Here is a 20,166-nt window from a genome sequence, read left to right as displayed (position 1 = left end):
TAGTTTTTTTAATATGTGCCATTCTCACTGGTGTAAGATGGTATCTCATGGTAGTTTTGATTTGCATTTCCCTGATGACAAGTGATGTTGAACATTTTTTCATATGCCTGTTGGCCATTTGCATTTCCTCTTCAGAGAAGTTTCTTTTTAGCTCTTCTGCCCATTTTTTGACTGGATAATTTTCTTTGTTGTTGTTGAGTCTCATCAGCTCTTTGCAGATTTTTGTGATCAGTCCTTTATCATTAGTGTTGGGTGCAAAAATGTTCTCCCAGTTGGTGGGGTTTCTCTTTGTTTTGGTTATTGTCTCTTTTGCTGTGCAGAAGCTCTTTAATTTGATGTAGTCCCAGCTGTTTATCTTTGCCTTCACTATCACTGCTTTGGGTGATGTGTCTGTAAAGATGTCTTTGATGTGCAAATCACGTAGTGTTTCGCCTATATTTCCTTCTATATATTTTATGGTTTCAGGTCTTATGTCTAGTTCTTTAATCCATTTTGAGTTGATTTTTGTGTATGGAGTGAGGTAGTGGTCAAGCTTCATTCTTTTGCATGTAGCGACCCAGTTTTCCCAGCACCATTTATTGAACAAACTTTCTTTGCTCCAATGCATAGTCTTTGCTCCTTTGTCAAAGATTAGTTGACCATAAATCTGTGGGTTTATTTCTGGATTTTCTATTCGATTCCATTGGTCTGTATGTCTGTTCTTGTTCCAATACCATGCAGTTTTGATGATTATGGCTTTGTAGTATAGTTTGAAGTCTGGGAGTGTAATGCCTCCATTCCCTTCTTTTTTTTTCAGGAGAGCTTTGGCTATTCAGGGTTTTTTGTGATTCCATATGAATTTCATCAATAATTGTTCTATTTCTTTGAAGAATGACATTGAAATTTTGATTGGAATAGCATTGAATCTGTATATTGTTTTTGGAAGGATGGCCATTTTAATAATGTTTATTCTTCCAATCCATGAGCAGGGGATGTCTCTCCATTTCTTTGTGTCTTCTTCTATTTCTTTTAACAGTGTTTTATAGTTTTCTTTGTATAGGTCCTTTACCTCTTTTGTTAGATTTATTCCCAAATATTTGATTTTTTTTGTTTCGATAACAAAAGGGGTGGTTTTTTTGATTTCTTCTTCTTCAGATTTATTGTTTGTGTATAGGAAGGCTACTGACTTTTGTGTGTTGATTTTGTACCCTGCCACTTTACTGAACTGATTGATGAGTTGAATTAGCTTTTCTGTGGAGTTTTTGGGGTTCTCTATGTATAATATCATATCGTCTGCAAATAGTGATAGTTTGACTTCTTCTTTTCCTACTTGGATTCGTTGGATGTCTTTCTCTTGTCTTATTGCCCTGGCTAGGACTTCCAGTATTATATTGAAGAGCAGTGGTGAGAGTGGACATCCTTGTCTTGTTCCAGATCTTAATGGAATTGCTTTCAGCTTTTCACCATTGAGAATGATACTGGCTGTTGGCTTGTCATAGATGGCCTTTATGATGTTGAGGTATGTTCCTTGTATCCCAAGAATTTCAAGGGCTTTTACATGAATGGGTGTTGCACTTTGTCGAAAGCTTTCTCAGCATCTATTGATATTATCATATGGTTTTTATATTTCTTTTTGTTGATGTGTTGGATAACGTTGATTGATTTTCAGATGTTAAACCATCCTTGTGTCCCTGGAATGAATCCTACTTGGTCGTGGTGAATTATATTATGGATACATTGTTGGATTCTGATGGCTAAAATTTTATTGAGGATTTTTACATCAGTGTTCATTAGGGAGATTGGCCTGTAGTTTTCCTGTTTTGTGTTGTCCTTGTTCGGTTTTGGTATTAGTGTAATGTTGGCTTCATAGAACGTGTTTGGTATTGTCCCTTCCTTCTCAATTTTTTGGAAGAGTTTGTGAAGGATAGGCACTAATTCGTCTCTGAATGTTTGGTAGAATTCATTTGTAAATCCATCAGGTCCTGGGCTTTTGTTTTTGGGGAGGTTTTTGATTACCATTTCAATTTCGCTAATTGTAATTGGTCTGTTTAGGTGTTCTATTTCTTCTTTATCTAGCTTTGGGTGATTGTAGAGTTGTAGGAATTTGTCCATCTCCTCTAGATTGTTGAACTTGTTTCCATATAACTGTTCATAGTAGTTACTGATTATTCTTTTGATTTCTGCTGTGTCCGTTGTGATTTCTCCTCTTTCATTGATGATCCTGTGTATTTGTGCTTTCTCCCTTTTTTCCTTTGTGAGCCTGGCTAGGGGTTTGTCTATTTTATTTATTTTTTCAAAGAACCAGCTCTTGGTTTCATTGATCTTTTGGATTGTTTTTTTAGTTTCAATTTCATTTATTTCTGCTTTGGTTTTTATTATTTCTTTTCTTCTACTGGTTTTGGGGTTTTTTTGTTGTTCTTTTTCTAGATCTTTGAGCTTCGAGATTAGGTTGTTTCTTTGAGTTCTTTCTTGTTTCTTGATGTGAGCTTCTATTGCTATATATTTTCCTCTTATTACTGCTTTTGCTGCATCCCATACATTTAGGATATTGGTGTCCTCCTTGTCGTTCAATTCAAAAAATTTTTTAATTTCTTCCTTGATCTCCTCGTTAGTCCAATGGTCTTCCAGTAGTGTGGTTTTTAATCTCCATGAGGAAGGATAGTTCCTTGCCTTCTTTTTATGGTTTATTTCTAGTTTGATGCCTTCGTGGTTAGAAAAGATGGTTGGTATGATTTCAATCTTGGTATATATGTTGATGTTTGTCTTGTGCCCCAGTATGTGATCGATACTGGAGAATGATCCGTGTGCGCTTGAGAAAAATATGTACTCCGTTTTTTTGGGGTTTAGTGTTCTATAGATGTCTGTTAAGCCCAATTGCTCTAGGTCCTTATTTAGAGCTTTGGTTTCTTTACTTATTTTTTGTCTTGTTGATCTATCCATTGTTGATAGTGGTGTGTTGAAGTCTCCCACTATGTATGTGTTTTCTCTGATGTCTGTTTTCAGAGAGGACAACAGTTGTCTGATATATTTTGGTGCTCCTTCGTTTGGTGAGTATATGTTAATTAGTGTTATTTCTTCTTGAAGTATTGTCCCCTTGATCATAATGTAGTGACCATTGGGGTCTCTTTTTATCTTTTTGAGTTTGAAATCTGTTTTATCTGATATAAGTGTAGCTGTTCCTGCTTTCTTTTTTGGTCCATTTGCTTGTAGGATTGTTTTCCATCCTTTGACTTTGAGCCTATTTTTATCTTTTGTAGCTAAATGTGTTTCCTGGAGACAGCAAAAGGTTGGGTTTTGTTTCTTAATCCAGGCTGCAACTCTGTGTCTTTTTATTGAAGAGTTTAGTCCATTTACATTTAGTGTTAATATTCATATGTTAACATCTGTATTTGCCATTGTGTTTGTCTTTCCTTTGATTTTATTTATTCTTTTAATAACTTTTTTTTTTTTTTGGCCTTCTTTCATTGTTATTCGTCCCTCTGAGGTTCTGGCTTTAGGACTCCTTGTAGTATTTTTTGGAGTGGGGGTTTAGTTGCAATGAAATTCCGGAGTTTCTGTTTGTCTGGGAAGGTCCATATTCTTTCTTCAAAGAGGAAGGAGAAATTTGCGGCGTCTCCTTGCTGCCATGTTGCTCCGCCCTCCTGCCAAGTTTTGCATTCTTTCTACAGTTTCAATAGAAATTCTTAAGCACATGTGCCATTTGCAAATATTTCCCCCAAGTAGTTGGCTTGTCTTTTCATCTTCATCAAGGCTTTGAAGCGATTCCCTGGGTGTTTGAGAAGCACTGGCTGTCCTGCTGGGTGTCATGTAGCTTCAGAAGAGAGGTCAGTTAGCACAGTCAACTTCATAGTCACTACTTGTAGCCATGCAGAACAATCCTGGCATTTCATCAGACACAGAGAAATGTTTGTAAGAGAAAATAAAACAAAAGAACTAACTAAAGGATCTTGTAAGTAGCTGCTGTCTCATATGAACCTTAAGGATAAGTAAGATTTTAGATAGAGAGAATGAGATGGAATTAAACTGATTAAGAGAGTATGAACAAATGTCCCAGCATAAACATAATCTTGGCTCTTGGAAAGATAGGAGGAAGGTAAACTATGTTAATACAGAATAACAATCAAAATTATGGCCTGTGATACATATTTTGGATAACATCTTAAAACTTCAGATGCTATTAAGCATGAAAACGCTTTTTTTACTCTGCATATATTTTGGTATTCTCTTGGTACTTTTACTGAGATCACCCCACATCTACCCTTTATGAAAGTCATGGACTCTTGGAGTGACAGGGTAATACAGGGAGGACACAGGCTAAAGTGGCTTTCAGAACCATCACTGGCATCATGAACTTGTTTCAAGTTCATCTGAGGAACAAATTCACATGGAGATGAAAGCCATAGCCCCTTCACTCAGCATTTACCAAACACATTGAATCACATGTAATCTTATAATAAGCCATAATCTGCTACAAAAAAGGGCCATTGTCAAGACTGCCTGAGAGATATTTCTACTGATTCCTCTGAGGCTCCCATCTTGTGCCCATTCATTCTGTCCCTAAAACTCTTGGTAAGATCAGGTCTATGGAAACTGCTAGTAAACCTGGTGGCAGTTCCCAGATGGAAATTTGCACTTTGGCTATTTGATACCATTTAAACCTGACTGTACCCAATATCCTAATACCCAATATCCTTAAAATAAAACGTGTGCTGAAATTCCATTAACAGCACCAAGAAAATGTAGGGAAGGTGAGGTATCTTACCTTTAATTACACTGCATAGAGTCTCATAAATCTGAAATATTGGGAAAGGCATGCATATGCCCTTAGGCATGCTTATGCCCTCAGGGCCCTGGACAGGAAACGGCAGACAGAGAGGAAAGCTTTCACCTGGACATGAGAAGAAAGAGACAAGTAGGACGGGCTGATTGTGGGCTCTGCCCATCCCTGGTGGTTCCAATGGCCAACCGATTCCATGTGAATATTTCCCTCATCACATCTTTTGCTGTAAAAGTCTTCGGGACATAAAGAGAAGCAAGAGCACCTTTACAGCCCTTTGGGGAGGTGCCCTCCACAGTGGGGTCATTCATCACAATATCAAGAGCTAAGTTTCAAGAGAAGTGAACATTGTATTCAAGAAATAAGATGCCTGCTGTCTGCATTTTATTCCCCATCAATACCAAACAAACATTTTCCATTTCACTCAGCTGTTCTGAATTCCAAGCTGGGAGTCCTTTTTAAGATCCACAATTAATCACCTGACAGAAGGCAAGCAGGAGGTGTGGGTGGGAAATGAGGAAGTGGAGTTGGTAGATGTGTGGCAGTGGAATCTGCAAGGAAACACACAATTATAGCTGCTTGAGGGGCTCACACTGTGGGCAGTGATTTCCATTTACCTACAGGCCTCTGTTCCTTTGAATGGAAGCAGCAGGAAAACAAGGGGATGGGATAAGTGATTGTCCACATTTGACACACTCTCGGCTGCCCCCACTCCTCAGTCTGTGTTGGCCATGCAGTTTGGGGGGCAGAAGTCAGAGAAAATGTGATTACGAGTTTTTATTTTCAAGTTGTGACACATGTGCCTGGAAGAAGAGGAGCACTCCTGGGCCCAGCCCAAGGCAGCCCTTCATCTTATCATTTAATATCTCATCCGCTCACGTCAGCAGGAGTGTGAGCACCTGGAATCACCCCACCAGTCCCTAAACATAAAGACTCCGTTTGCATCCCTCTCTTACTGTTTTCTTCCTCTGCCTCTCTCTGTGACGAGCAGATAGATGGGAATGCTTTCAAATTGCCTATTTAGGGAGACAAAAATTCTAACATCTACTAACTTCCTGTGTCTCTTAGGAAGATATTTTTTTATTTAGGTTTTTTCTTTCTCCTTCTGCAACAATGTTGAAATTATGGAGGTTATAGTGTTTTTTCCCTGTTTCTTTTTGTGTTGCAAGAACAGCAGGGTGGGCTAGGGAGAGTGAAACAATGGGACAGGCACACCCTGACCCATTTTTTTTTTTTTTTGATTTTTTTAAAAAAGATTTATTTATTTATTTATTTATTTGTTTGTTTGTTTGTTTGTTTGTTTGTTTGTTTGTTTGTACAAGCACTGGGTACAGTCAGAAGTGTGGGAGGGTGAGAGAATTCACCAGAACCAGAGCGGGGAGCAGAGCAGGCAGAAGGACCGAAGCACACTGCTGAGGGGAGCAGCGGGCGGCAGGAGAGGTCTGCGCGCCATGTGGGACCCTCCTCTGGTAGCTGGGGAGCAGCCGGGGATGGAACCAGCGCTGCAGAGGCTGCGGGCAGCTTCACAACTCAGCGCTCAACCGCTGCGCCACCAGGGAAGCCCACCCTGACCCATTTTAAAATGAGGAAAAGACAGATTTGTCGTAAAAGGACATTTGTCTCAGAGCACAGGCCCAGCGGAGCAATCGCTGTCTTCAAGAGAAGCTCTCGTTGCTTGTCCAGAAAGAGAGCCAAGGAAGATGGGAATGAGATGCCTGCTTCACAGTTACCGGGGAAACATTCAGAAGTGAAGGGTGCTCAGTTTCATTGCAATTCTGGACCCTAATTTGAGTTCAGCAGAAAGCAACCAAGCAGACTCCACCTACTGATATTTTTTGTACTTCTTTCTCCTTAACCCCAGAGGTGCTGCCCAAATCCCATCCTCAGGGAAACTGATTTGAGCCTTTTCTCAGTTTCCTGCCAGGTGACCTTGTTTCAAACTGTGTTTTTTTTTTTTTTTTTTTTTAAAGCTGGTGGTATGGTTTTTGGCTCCTGTGCCATAAGGAAATGGGCCCACATTCATCAAAAGTCAAGGGGATGTGTAATACTTTATTTTTGTTTGCTTTCTTTTGTTTGATTTCAATTGATCAAAATACTAGTTGGTCATATACTTAATCATGCTGTTGTAGAGCAACCCCAATGCAAAACGGGGTGCCTGACCGTGGGTCCTCACCCGCGCGTTTAAAAGGACTTATTAATGCTTTACTGTAGGCACATGTGAAAGGTTAATAAAGGTTTATTTACAAGGGAAGGGGAAATGAGGAAATGTACAGTTTAGGGAGAAAAGTGGGAGACAAAGTTTTAAATGAGTCTTACCTGATCTGCTGATCAGGAATCCCAAAATGGTGCTCTGAGAGCTGGCTGCGAGCCAGGAGCTGTGTAGCCAGGAGGCGAGCGACAGCGAGTCCCCCAAGGCCCACGTGTTTTTTATATCTAACCTGGCTGCTTAACTCCACCCTCAGGTCCCAGCCACCCTTTCCTTGGTGGTGATGGGATTTGTCTTTCCCAATGTCTTGATGGCTTTAGTCTGGAGTGGGGGTAGAGTCCACAAAGCCTATATGGGATTAGTTCAGGACATCCTTTCCCCCTAACAATGCCACAGTAGTTTATTAGGCACCCATTACATGCAGATCATTTTGGTAGTTCTGGGGATGTAAAGATGAATAAGGCATAGTGTCTGTCCTTAGAAGCTCCAAATATAGAAGAATCCCTGACATTCACAAGAAAAGCATCGTTAAAACTTTTGAGATTGATTCCATAGCCTATTACTCCTCCCCATACATGAATAAGTTAAAACCGAAAAATTAATCTCATTCAGGTCCTTTATAATGCATAGAGTCATTAATTAATTAAGCTATTAATTAATTCAACAAATATTTATCGAGCATCTACTAAGTGTCAGGAACTCTCATGAAATTTACATTTATGCCAGATAGTGATAAAGGCAGTGAAGAATAAGCTCTGTTAAGGGGATATAGAGAGATATGGGGCAGTCAGGAGAGGCCTCTTTCTTATGGTGACATTTGCAAAGAGAAGGAGTGAGCCTTATAGCTATCTGGGGAACTCCTAACTGCAGAGGCCCTGAAGCAGAATGAGCTGGGTGCTGTTCAAATGAGCCAGGAAGCAGGCTGTCATTACAAGAGTAGGGGAGGTTAAGTGGTGATGAAAGGGAAGGAGAAATGTAGGCCTTTCGCAAAGGATACATGGTTGTGATGGGGTTTTTTTTCGTCTGTGGGTTTGGAGTGCAGGCCCTTGGGTTCACTCTGGGAAAGGTGTTGTTACAGGGCAGGGAGAGGGGCAGCCCAGACCCCGCAAACCTGCCTGCTCTAAATGAGTTCTGCCATCCGCCGCATCAACACAAAACATGAGACTTTAATGGGAAGGAACTTTAATACAATTAGGAAACAATACAGGAAAGGCAAAGAATCGAGTTTCTAAATCAAGCACCCAAAGTTACCCATCCCTTTGTGGGTAAAAGTCCACCCAAGTGGGATTGACCCAGAGCAAGGCCCCAAAGCTGCCCCAAGTCTAAAGCATCTTCCAGAGTGGACCCACAGAAAAGGGTCAGAAACAACCAGACAAGTCCAGAAGGAAAAGAGCAAAATCAAAATCAAGATAAAAGCTGCCATTGTCACCTCCCCACGGGTCTCTCCCCCACATCTGTGTCACCCAGTCCAGGACCAGAAGGCAAGCGTAGTTTCTTCACGTGTCTCTCCATTCCATGTGCCTCCTCCAGGTCTCTTTCGGGCTCCATCCTGCTTCCTTCCTTCTTCAGTCTAATCTGCAGCTTCTTCTCTCTGCTCAGCTCCACCCTCCATTTGGGTGGGGCAGGGAACCTGGAACCTCCCCCTTTCCTGGGGACCACCCTGTTACAATCCCCCCTTTTAATTTTTATTCCACCTTATCTATGGTGGCATAGATCTTGGGCTGCTCCTCTCCCTGCCCTGTAACAGTGTCTCCAGAGCTCCCGTTTTAGCAGCACATGGTGAGTTTCCCAGGCGAGTTTCTCCATGAGACGGAGACATCAGTTATATTTAAAGAGCAGCTTTATTAGAGAGGGGATAGGGCAGTAAAAAATACTTTCATAGACACAAATGGGGAAGAGCTGCCCCAAAGGGACAGGTTTGCTGAGAGAGGCCTGCGTGGTCATAGACGGGCGGCCATGAGGAGAGCGGCCTCTGCTGAGGGAGGTCAGTGAGAAGAAATCCCGGCATGGGCATGGTACATGGTCTTGATGGAGTTCTGTAGAGTGCGGGGTCCTTGGGCTCACTCGGAAAGGTGTCCCCAGAGCTCCCCGTTTCAGCGACACGCAGCGAGTTCCCCAAGCGAGTTTCTCCACGAGACAGAGACATTAGTTATATTTAAATGGCAGGTTTATTAGGGAAAGGGACAGGTTTGCTGAGCGAGTCCTGCATGGTCACAGGCAGGCGGCCTTGAGGAGAGCGGCCTCCGCTGAGGGAGGTCAGTGAAGAGAAGCCCCAGCAGGTACAGGTCACAGGCAGGCAGGAGGCTGCTGCCCTGCAGAGGAGAGAGTTGGTGGAAAGAGGCACCTGCATAGTCACAGGTGGGCAGTGGGAGTGCTGCCCGGAGCCTGAGCAGAGACTGCCCTGATATAGTCCCCTTCTGTTTGGGAGGGGTCACTCCTCCGTGGAGTGGCCTGTTTGTTGCTGATTTGGGATAACTGGGCAAAACCACGAAGGGACCAGAGATTCCAGGGTGGGTCCAATCTCCATATCTTTCCCCTCAGGCCTGTCTTCCACTCCCTGTAGCATCTGATCCAGCTTGGGTCTCTTGCCTTGTGATAAGGGTCTGGTGCTTGAGGGTCACGACCTCTACAAGCTGGGTTAATGGTCCTGTTATTCTCCTTAACCCCCACCTCCTTGTGAGTCTGGTTCTGGTCTTGGGGTGCCTCCTTTCCAGTCTTTCTATTCTTGTCTTCCATCTGTGTCCCTGCAGAGGGAGAGGGTTGGTGACAGGAAGAACCTGCGTAGTCACAGGTGGGCAGAAAGACTGTTGCCCCATTATGGGGACAGAGTTAGGTTTTATCATCTTCAGGGAGGGGCTCATCTTTGTGGGTGGATGGTTTGTGCCCCTGACACTCCCTATAGCAGGCTGATATTTTCGGGGTGTTGCGCCTCCTTATGTGGGCATTGATGCCTAAGGGCCTTGGTTTCTATAACTGGGTTAATGGATTATGCTAATCCCCTCTACTTCTACCTCCTTGTGTGAGTTAGGTTCTTGACCTTGTATCTCCTTTCCAGTTTTTCTATTCGTATCCTCCATCAGTTACGTAGGTCCTGGCAAGGATTTTGGAATTGATAGTAGCTAAAAAACCTAAAATCAGATGAATAGAATATAATAAGTGTTTCTTAATATAATATTACAGTATAATAAAAATTACTATCTATTTCCAAACTTAATGACCCTATATAAAGAACGAGGTGGGCAGCTTGTGGTTGGTTTTGCATAGACGACAGGCATAATCCAGCTTTTGAAGGGGTTCAGAGTATGCCACCCTAAAATATGCCACTCTGGCATAAGGATATTTTGAGTTAAAGATAACTGGAGTAAAAGCAGGGCAGGGCAGTTCTTAATCACTGGAGACAACTCTAGATGCTTATTAGTGCCAGAGGAATCTACATAAGAAATCTTGTTAAAACAACCTTTATCTTCCATTATTTCCCCCACATATTTAACTTCTCACAATTGCTGCCTCTGAAAGCTCAGCCCCTTTCCTTTGTCTTGTCACTTCTCTAAGATTTTAAGATTCCATATAGCCCCAAGCTCTAAGAACCATTTGCTACTCATCACTGAATTTGTTACCCTGTGACAAAGGGATACCCAGGGACCCCAAACTAACAGGGTGCATGCTCTCAAACAGGGTCCTGCCGTCTGCCGCATAAAAACAGAGGAAGCACACTCAGTGTGCTAAATCTTTAATAGAATTAGTGTGCATAGAGAGGGAAGAGAAGAGAGGATAACAGTTTCCCCATAAAATTACCCATCCTCTCATGGGCAAATGCCTAGTCAAATAGGGTTGGCCTGAGGCCAGGCTGCTGAAACCCAAAAGCTTGCCCCTAGTCTAAGGTACCTTCCAGCAAGAAACCACAGTAAGGGGCCAAAGGGACCAGGCATGTCTGGGACAAAAGGAGAGATGAAGAGATACAAATCAAGGTATGTCTGTGATTGTGAGCCGCCACTCCACGACCCTTCCCAGGAGTCAGGCTGCAGATCAATGCACAGGAACTGTGGGGTCCCCAGAAAAAGGGGAGGTTCCAGGTTCTCTACCCCACCCAAAGGAGGGTGGAGCTGAGCAGAGAGGAGGAGAAGCTGGAGGAGAGACTGAGGCTGAAAGGAAGAAGGATGGAGAGCAAGAAGGAGACCAGAGAAGGCACATGGAGCAGAGAACCATGTGAAGAACTGCACTTGCTTCTCAGCCCTGGGCTGGTGGTAACAGATGTGGGTGAGAGAGCCGTGGCGAGGTGACAATGGCAGCTTTTATCTTGGTTTTTTGATTTTGCTCTTTTCCTCCTGGACTTGTTTGACTGTTTCTGATCCTTTTCTATGGTTTCCCACCGGAAGGTGCTTTAGACTTGTGACAGGGTTTTGGGCCTTGCTTTGGGCCACCCCTGTTTGGCTGGACATTTACCCAAGAGGGGATGGGTAACTTTAGGTGCTTGATTTGGAAACCATATTCTTTACCTTTTCTGTATTGCACACTAATTGTATTAAAGTTCCTTCCCATGGAAGGTCTTATGTACTAGATAACGTTTTGTCTTGATGCGGTGGATTATAGAACCTATTTAGAGCAGGCAGGTTTGGGGGTTCTGGGGTGCACCTCTGCCTGTCCTGTAACACTAAGTCCTGTTTGAGCAGGTGGACTAAATCCTGCCTGAACAATTTGGCCCACCACACTGACCATTCCGTGCCATGCTAGACTAAAAGGTTAGATCCTGCTATTGGTTATCTCACAATTGTCTAGGAGGGAGAAGGCAGACTGCATGGGAGTTAAAATGTAACCTGTCTGAGCATTCCCAGGCATGGCCCTACAAAGAACAAGCTATGACACTGCCTCCTTCTCCCCCTTTGTGGACCTACCCTTTCAATATCTCCTCCAGGCTCTCTGCAGGAGCCAGGTTATAGTCTCCTCACCCACACTGCCTCCCTCATGAATGAGTCTCTCTAATAAAGCCTTGCCTAATTCAGCCTAACCTAGTGCCCTCTAGCGAATTCTTTCCCTAGAGGGATGAGGACCCAATCTTTTAGGTTGGTGTCCTGTACCAGTCAGCCTGAGATGCCTTGGCGAGTAAGTATAAAGTGAGGAGGGACCAAGCTCTGGGTCACTCTGCAGCTTACAGTTGGGAGGATGAGGAGGAACCTGGAAAAAGGACTGAGAGTGAATAGCAATGTTTAAGGAGCACCAAGAAAAAAATGAAGTCCTGAATGCCAAATGAAGTGAGCGTTCAAGGAGCTAATGGTAATCTTGACATAAATGCTGTGAATTTGACTTACGGCAAACACTTCTGTTTCTTTTTTCATGTTTTTTCCCAGTCTTAGAGCTGATTTTCATGTCTGCATGTGTTGAGAACTTGTGGTAGATTTTTTTCATTAAAGAAATATTTTCAAAGCTTCATAAAATTTACTACATGTGCTAATTGGAGAACAGAAGAGTGTGTGTTGAGATGGATGGCTAGGCTTTGGGCTAGGGTGTGTCACTCATGTTGATCTGCCAACATTTGAATTTCACATTTACAGCTAAGCAAAAAGACTCTTCTGTATATCATTGACCTTTGGATCTGATAACATAGAATTGAAATTGCAAAATTTAAACTCATAAATGCCTAGAACCGACAACAAAGAGTTGTAGGGGACATGAGAGAAGAATATGTCCAATTTGGGCACAGACTATAGGAATAGTCAATTTTGCTTTCTGTGTGGCTTATTTATTTATAACCTGCTTTGTTCCCAACTGTAATCTTCCAGCAGGTAAAATCTGTGTCTAAAATCCTCATTGTTTGCAGACACTTAAACTAAGTGCCTGGGGGTGTAACAAAGAAAAAAAATAAAAGCAGGAATCTTCTAGTTGACACACTTGGTCAATATATAGATGTTGTGCATTCCTGAAAGCTTTAATTTTTCAAAAATATAGTCAATTACACTCTGAGGCCATGGGCTAATGTTTGAATAAACTGGGATATTTTATACATACATCCATAATTGTGGTATCTTTGGAAAAACTCACCCAATGATAGATTGGAGCTAAGGACTGACTACCTATCTACGCATGGCATATGCCAGTCAAAAGTCTGTCAAAACTAGGGCCTCCCTGGTAGTATACAGGGGTTAAGCACAGCACTATGAATCTATTTGCAGCCTCCACAGCATGAGTTCGATTCCCAGCTGGTTAGGGAGCTAACCCACATGGCGCAGCAGACCCCTCCTGTCTCGACTGCTGCTCCCCTCAGCAGTGTATTTCAGTAGGTCTGCCTGTTCTATTCCCCACTCTGCCTCTGGTGAATCCTCTCACCCCCTGTACCTCAGGCCTGTATGCCAGTTCTTGTATGCATAAATAAATAAATCTCAAAAAAAAAAGTTTGTCAAAATTCACATTCAATTCAGTTAACTACCTAAGTGAGTCTTGTAAACAGTTGAGTTTGTAGTCATTAACCCACAGGGGTTATTTGACATAAAATTTATTACAACTTGAAGTTTCTTTTAATACAACACCATATGGTTCACTTTTAAACATTTTTAGAGATTAGAAAATTAAGCCCTTTTCTGTGTGCTACATTATTTTGGACGCTAATTTGGATGGTGTGTAAAATTTCACTTAAATTATTTTTAATATGTTGAAATAAGTTTTGGTCTGTCAGAATAAGTCACTATTTCTGTATTGAAGTTTTTTATATGCCAGGTATTGTTAGGAGATGGAGATTAGAAAGAAATAAATTTCTTTGACTGCCATCATGATCCAGTGGGAAGATAAACACAAAAGCAGACAATTAAGATCCAGTGGAATAAGTTCTAGGACAAAGATAGCCCAAGAATTGAATGCTTTGGGGTCATAGAGTAGAGGAACCACTAACTTCATGTAATGCAGAGTGCCCCTGAGGGTAACTCCTAAGCTTCTTTGCCCTGAATTGTTGAGTGAATATCTTTTAACTTACTTAACATCATTCCTTTTTTGTTTGGTGTCTCCATTGTTGGAGACAATGGGAGAGAGAGGAAGAACGGAAGGAGGAAGATAGAAAGAAGAAGAGTGGGAGAGAAGGAAATTTGAAAGGATATATTTTAATATGGTTCTTGGAGACAGGTTTCTAAAATAGCTCTAGAGCCTGTTTAGTAAAGAGTGGCCTGGTCTTTAGCATTGCTATATGCAGTAGATGGAATAAGTCATTTATAATCTCTGATTTCAGGGTGTATGTCTAATAATCAGCCATTGTTTTAGATTAGTCTCAGGGCTCCTCCTATGAACTACAGAACATAGAAAATTATTTGAGTGACTTTTTTCTCAAGTCTTCCTAAGGTGGTATGAAAGTAATGCCGTTCCATATGCGTAGAAGAGAAATTAATTTCATGTAAGTAGGGTGCCTTAATGCATTTGGGCTTAATTCTCTACTTTGTTGCCTTTTTTAAAAAGCAGTAAGTGTCTTTTAATAATACTTCCTAATCAACCCAATATATCAATGCATCACTTCAATATGGAACTGTTACAAAATTTTTTTTTTTTTAATTGGTACACTGCTGCTGTATTCCCCATCCCTTGGAGATTAGAAATCCATATTGTGACTGAGGAATCTAGGGTACCAGGTCATTGTATATCTCTCTTCTCTCTGTGATATAAATCTAGCTAGAGTTATAGGGTTTGGGTTATGTGGATTATTGCTGTTGACACTGGCTAAGGTTGACACTCAATAATTTTTGTAGGTTCTGCTTCCTTGAAAATTAAAATATTAGTGGTCACAAGAAAATAACAAAGAACACTGGTGACATATGAAGATTTTAGGGTGAGTTTTCTGCTAGAATGGCCAGTAGTCCCACTTAGTCTATCAAAGAGAATTATGAACTTGAACTCAATCCCAGCTGCACTGATACCTCCAGGAAATCATGGTTTTTAGAGAAAGAATAAAAATAGCAGTCAAAAAGTAAATGGAAGCTACCCATGACTGAGTAACTATTGTATACATTATTTTAAAGAGCTCCACAAAAGCTCCTGATCAAGTCTTGTTTTCCATCTAACGATGAGTTAGGTTCCTTGCATAAAATCTAGGACTATTAAGTGGCAGAGGCGGGTTCCAGACAAATGCCTCCATGTCCTTTATGACCTGTCTCTATGTACCTTTCCATGGTGACATAAGGGAGTTAAGCTTGTGCTTCTCCAGGGGATATTTTCTTGGTGAGTTGCCCCCTTATCTCTTTCTGTTCCTTTGGCTGACCCAAAGCAATAGTATTGAGTCTAGAAGACGTTTCTGAGGGATCTCCCACTCACTGCCTTTGGTTGATCCAATAATAAATTGACAGGAGACAGATTAGCAAGAGAAAAAACAAATTTGATTTTGTGTGCACGGAGGTCCATAAGATATGGAACCCAGTAAAAGAAAAATAGCCAGTTTTTAGAGGTTTTATACAAAAACAGCATTATTACATCTGTGAAGAATAGGTAGGACAAAGACATTTTTAAAAGTTGTGTCTTGGGCAATATAGTGAGCTGAGCAGAACTATTGATAGTTTAGAGAAGTCTCCACCCCTGCCTCTGATGGTGAGGACATCTCCCTCTCTGTGAGGTAGGCTGCTTTTCACAGAGAGAGTTAGGTCCTGGCTTCAAAGGATGAGAGAGAAGGGCTGGAGAGAATTTCTTCTTTTGGGAGAAAAGGTGTTTAAGGGTATCATTTATTCATTGACTGTTTCTTTAATTTGAAATAATCACTTTTCTATATTTGAACATCTGGGAGCAGCCAATCTGGGACCCAGCACTTTTCAGGGTGGAGAAATGACAAGAACCCAACAGACTCCAGACCTGTCAATGTGCAACAAAGACTAGACAAGTATGGTGTTAGATAGACTGAGATTTGGAGTGGACAAAGGCACCCAGGGGATCTACTCCAGTCACCCTGAGTTTTAAACTGAAGGAATGACCCTACTCTACACCAAGTATAAGGCCTGATGCTGCCTTGTTCATAACTGGTGCAGTGGCCAGCAGAGAAGGGAGGAAGCATAGCCTATATATCCCTACCCCTAGTTGCTGCTTTGTTGGGGAAGGGCTGGTGCCGGGGGGGGGGGGGGGGGGGGGGGGGGGGGGGTTCTGTTGGAGAACAAACATGTGCTCAGATATTTTGTAGCAAACATTTGTTTTGAAATAGTATCTTGAAAGCAGTCAGTGCTCTGCATGCATCCTCTGAGATCCATTTTAATGTTTGTATACAATTATCTCCCAAATTTGGTGAGTTCTAGCTTGATTTCAAGTATGGTCTTCAGGCCAGTGGAGTGATTCCTGCAGAGTCAGAGTGTCTGATAGTCTACCTCATCCCTGGATAGCCCCTGCCAGTGATCAGCAAGGGCAAGATCTTGGAGGTCCAGCTCCCCAAACTGGGAGAGACAGGTGGGAGTGAATCCACACTCCTGATTTCCCCTGCAGGATATGGTTAAGCTGCTTCTGCTGGCTGTTGCTTGTATGAAATCTCACCTTCACTTGATTTCTCCTTCTCTCTATCTGTCTCTTCCCTGTCTCTCTGTCTCTCTCTCACACACACACATGTTTCTCCTTAATAAATACAGACCCTTATTTGCTTGTGACCCTTGTTTCAGAGTCTGCTCTGGGGACCTCTCCCAAGGTATGCGGCATTTGTGCTTATATGTTACATATTTATATAGCATCATGTCAGAAACTTATGGGTAGTTGTGTTGATGCGAAAAAGAACTTAGTGTTTGGAACTAGATGAATCTTGCTTAAATGCAAACTGAAGCACTGTTGCTTGAATTTGTAGGGCCAGGAGGTACCCCCTGCTCCAGCCCGCCCCTTGTTTGTTTTATAACCTGCAGAATGTCAATAATGATTCTTAAATTGGAGGAGTCAATTCAAACTGGAGGATATAAAATATTTAAAGCAACTCGGACTCAAAGGTACTACTTATTATAACCCCACACAAAATAAGTTGGGAGACATTGTGCTCCCAAGACAATGATGAAGAAATGGCATTTAAAATATAATTTTCATTTTAGTATATTTTTGGAGAGATCTCTTTCATGCAAAGGAAAGAAAGGATCCCCACAGCCTTTGCCTTCACTAAAAAAATACCTTCCTGCTTGAGTAGAATATTGTTGCTGCCAACTTGCTCTCACCCTCAGGAGGCACTGTGGTCTGTGGACAGAGAAATATTTCTGTTTGTTTCTTCATTTAGTAGATGTCAGTCCTGCATTGATCTTGGCTATTTCCCTCAAAGGGATGCATGGAGAAGCAGTTTTCACAGCCCAGATAAATATTAAAGCCATATTTAGTTCCCCGAAGTGAGCAGGACTGAGGAGACAAACGGTGCCATCACTGAAGACAGCGTTTGAAGGACCTGCCATCAAAGCGACCCACACAGAAACTCTAAAAAGTGCGCCTTGCAGGAAATTCGATGACCCGTCATCTTCCTTTGGACTTTCCTAGTGTGGGTTGGACTGAGTGCTGCATCATTTCTGTCCCTCAAATCCCAAAATGCTTCTTTCCCTGACTCTGGTAATATTCTATTCTCAGAAGTGTGTGGGTTTGATTTTTCCTGTGTTTTATAAAGAATTGAAACTCTCTCTCCAGTGTGGTATGGGCTTTGCGTTGGCACATGTCTGTGCAAGAGGAGGCAGAGCCAACCCTGTGCCTTTATCCCAGAGGACCCCATCTTTGATAAGTGCTAAGGGGTCATTTCTTACCTTCTGTTTATTCCAAACACAAAGTTCTTTTTCTGCCTTGGTTTTGTTGATGAGAAATAATCAAGCTGAATGTAATCAGGAAGGCATTCATTTAAGAATAGGAACCCGACTGAAGGCAGATCCACGGGTATCTATAGGGCCTGGGCAGGGTGGATTGTTAAAGGACAGGGGAGGCAAATGGCCTGCGGTGAGGTTATTGGTGATGGCACTTTTGGATTGGTTCCCCAGTCCATACATCTGTCACTGACGAGTGCGCACGAGTCTTCAGAGAGAATGGTGCAGGGCAGGAGCCTGTGTGTAATCAGCAGATGTCTCCTCTTTCCTGTCATCACCAATTGCTGATGCATCACTAAAGGTTGGTTTATTTTCATCTGAATTCTCAACGTGGCAGTTAGAGACAAGATGGCGTCTGTTTGACTCAAAACAGGTTCGACAGTTCATACTATTTTCTCTGCCTGGAATTTTTACTCCTCCTGTTATCCCTACACCTGTCTGTTGTTTGGGGATCAGCTACTCATACTGCAAGATGCAGCTTTAGAGCATCTCTTCTAATTAGCCTTTCTTGCCTCTAATTAGTCTTGTCCTCATCTCCTATAGCTCTGGCCCTGTGTAGAATTCCACTGTGGCAGCTGAAATAGGCTAGTGCCAGGGACTATCATTTGATAAGGACAGGAATCAAGACTTAACCTATTTTGGATCCTGTGGTGCCGGGCACATACTGTGCACTCATTACATGCCAGAGAAGCAGATGTCAGACAGAATGGGAAATAAAATATAACCCTGCCTTCCAGAATGAGAAGCACTTCTGCATTCCAATTCTATAGGGAGGGGTATTTCTCTCTGTTTTGTTGACTGATGTTTCTAATCCCCTAGAACAGTGCCTGAAACATAGTAGACCCTCAATAAATATGTTATGAATGAAGGAACTCCTTCACTTAATTATGTGTAAAGTCCTCTCACTGATGGGTCCTTTTGACATTAAAGCATGAGAAATTGATGGCTTTGGAATGCCAAATCAGAATGAGGCATCCTTATATAAAGGCAAATATTTCTGAAAAAATATAATGGAGATAATTTAAATCTTGGTCTAACCAGAAACAAGGGAAACCCTTGTTTAAAGTTTTCAAAGGTTTGGGTTGGTGAGAATCTTTTATGGTGTCATTCAACCAGACCAAGAAAATCTGGTTGCTTTCGAGCTCCAACACTTGCTCTAAGAAGTGCTATAGCAGACCAGTTCTCAGAAGCCTCTGAAAATACGCATTGAGCTGTGGATTGTTTTATCCCACTTAGGGAGTTAACTAGAAAATGTCTTTCTGATTGGAAGTCATTTCTGCTCTTCCTGGATTGTTAGGTACTTTATCACATGGCTAGATTTTGTCTTCTTGTTCTTTCTTTATCCTGAAAGGTTTAACAGAGGACACTAAAACCTTCAGTGTGTGGCTTCAACAACAGGCTGTGTCATTGGAGTAATTCCTGAAAGATCTATGGCTGGCACCTCTGCAGGGACTGTTGATGACAAAGTAGAATGATATCCTGAGATCCTAGCACAGTTTTAACTCCAAGACAGTTAAGGAATTGCAAAAGATTAGTGCACTCCAAGACTAGAAAAATTAATGAGATTAAACAAAATCTGAAACCCTTACCTGGAAGTTTTATTTATTTTTTTTACAGGTTTGAAAAATTTTACTTTATTTATTTAATTATTGTGTTATTTTTATTGGGGCCATGATTCTGTATGACTCAGATAGAGAGGTTCACTCTTCTCCCCATGTTTGTAATCCCTTCACATGGTGGTGTGATGTGATAGGACACCCACAGTCCTCCACCATGTCCACTGGAACTTCTCTAAACTTTGCTCTCCATCCTTTTTCTCCCGCCTCACTCCTGTTATCGGATTCCTGGGGTTTGTTTGGTTTAGTTTTATTTTTAGTTTTACTTTGTTTAGTGTTTTAGAAATTACTGTTTAGACTTATATTTTGTGAAGTCAGTTTAGGATGCTCACTCTTAGGAAAAAATAGAATAAACTTCTCCATTTAATTTAGATAATCAAGTTAAATTTGCTCCATAGAGACAAATTAGTGGAAGAAAGACAGGGAAGGAATTTAGGAGAAACTGGAAGCTGGCATGTGTGGTTGGAGAGGACATGGGGAAGGCACCAGTGAGGGAGAGAAGATAGGAAGTAAATCACAGATATCCCTGAGAAGAGGAGAGGAGAGATGTTGGCTAGGCAGGGTCTTACAAGTGCTTGCCACATAAGCAGCAGGTGTTCCCCAGCCTCTTCTCTGTTTTTCTCTGTCAGAAACCTGGAGGAGCACATATTCGTGCAAGGTAGAGAGAACATGACAAGAAAGGAAATTAAACTTAGCAGGTCCAGTGGGTGGTGGCCTAAAGGACTGGTGAAAGTAGGTAGTCCTCAGTGTGCATTCCCAAGTGTCCTCCCTTCCCCACCTGGCCCTCCAGCTGCCTGTCAGCCACTGAGACCCGGGAGACACATCCATTAGGAT

The sequence above is a fragment of the Talpa europaea genome (assembly GCF_964194135.1).
Source record: "Talpa europaea genome assembly, chromosome: 1".
NCBI classification, from domain to species: domain Eukaryota; kingdom Metazoa; phylum Chordata; class Mammalia; order Eulipotyphla; family Talpidae; genus Talpa; species Talpa europaea.
Note: the sequence above shows the minus strand (reverse complement) of the source record.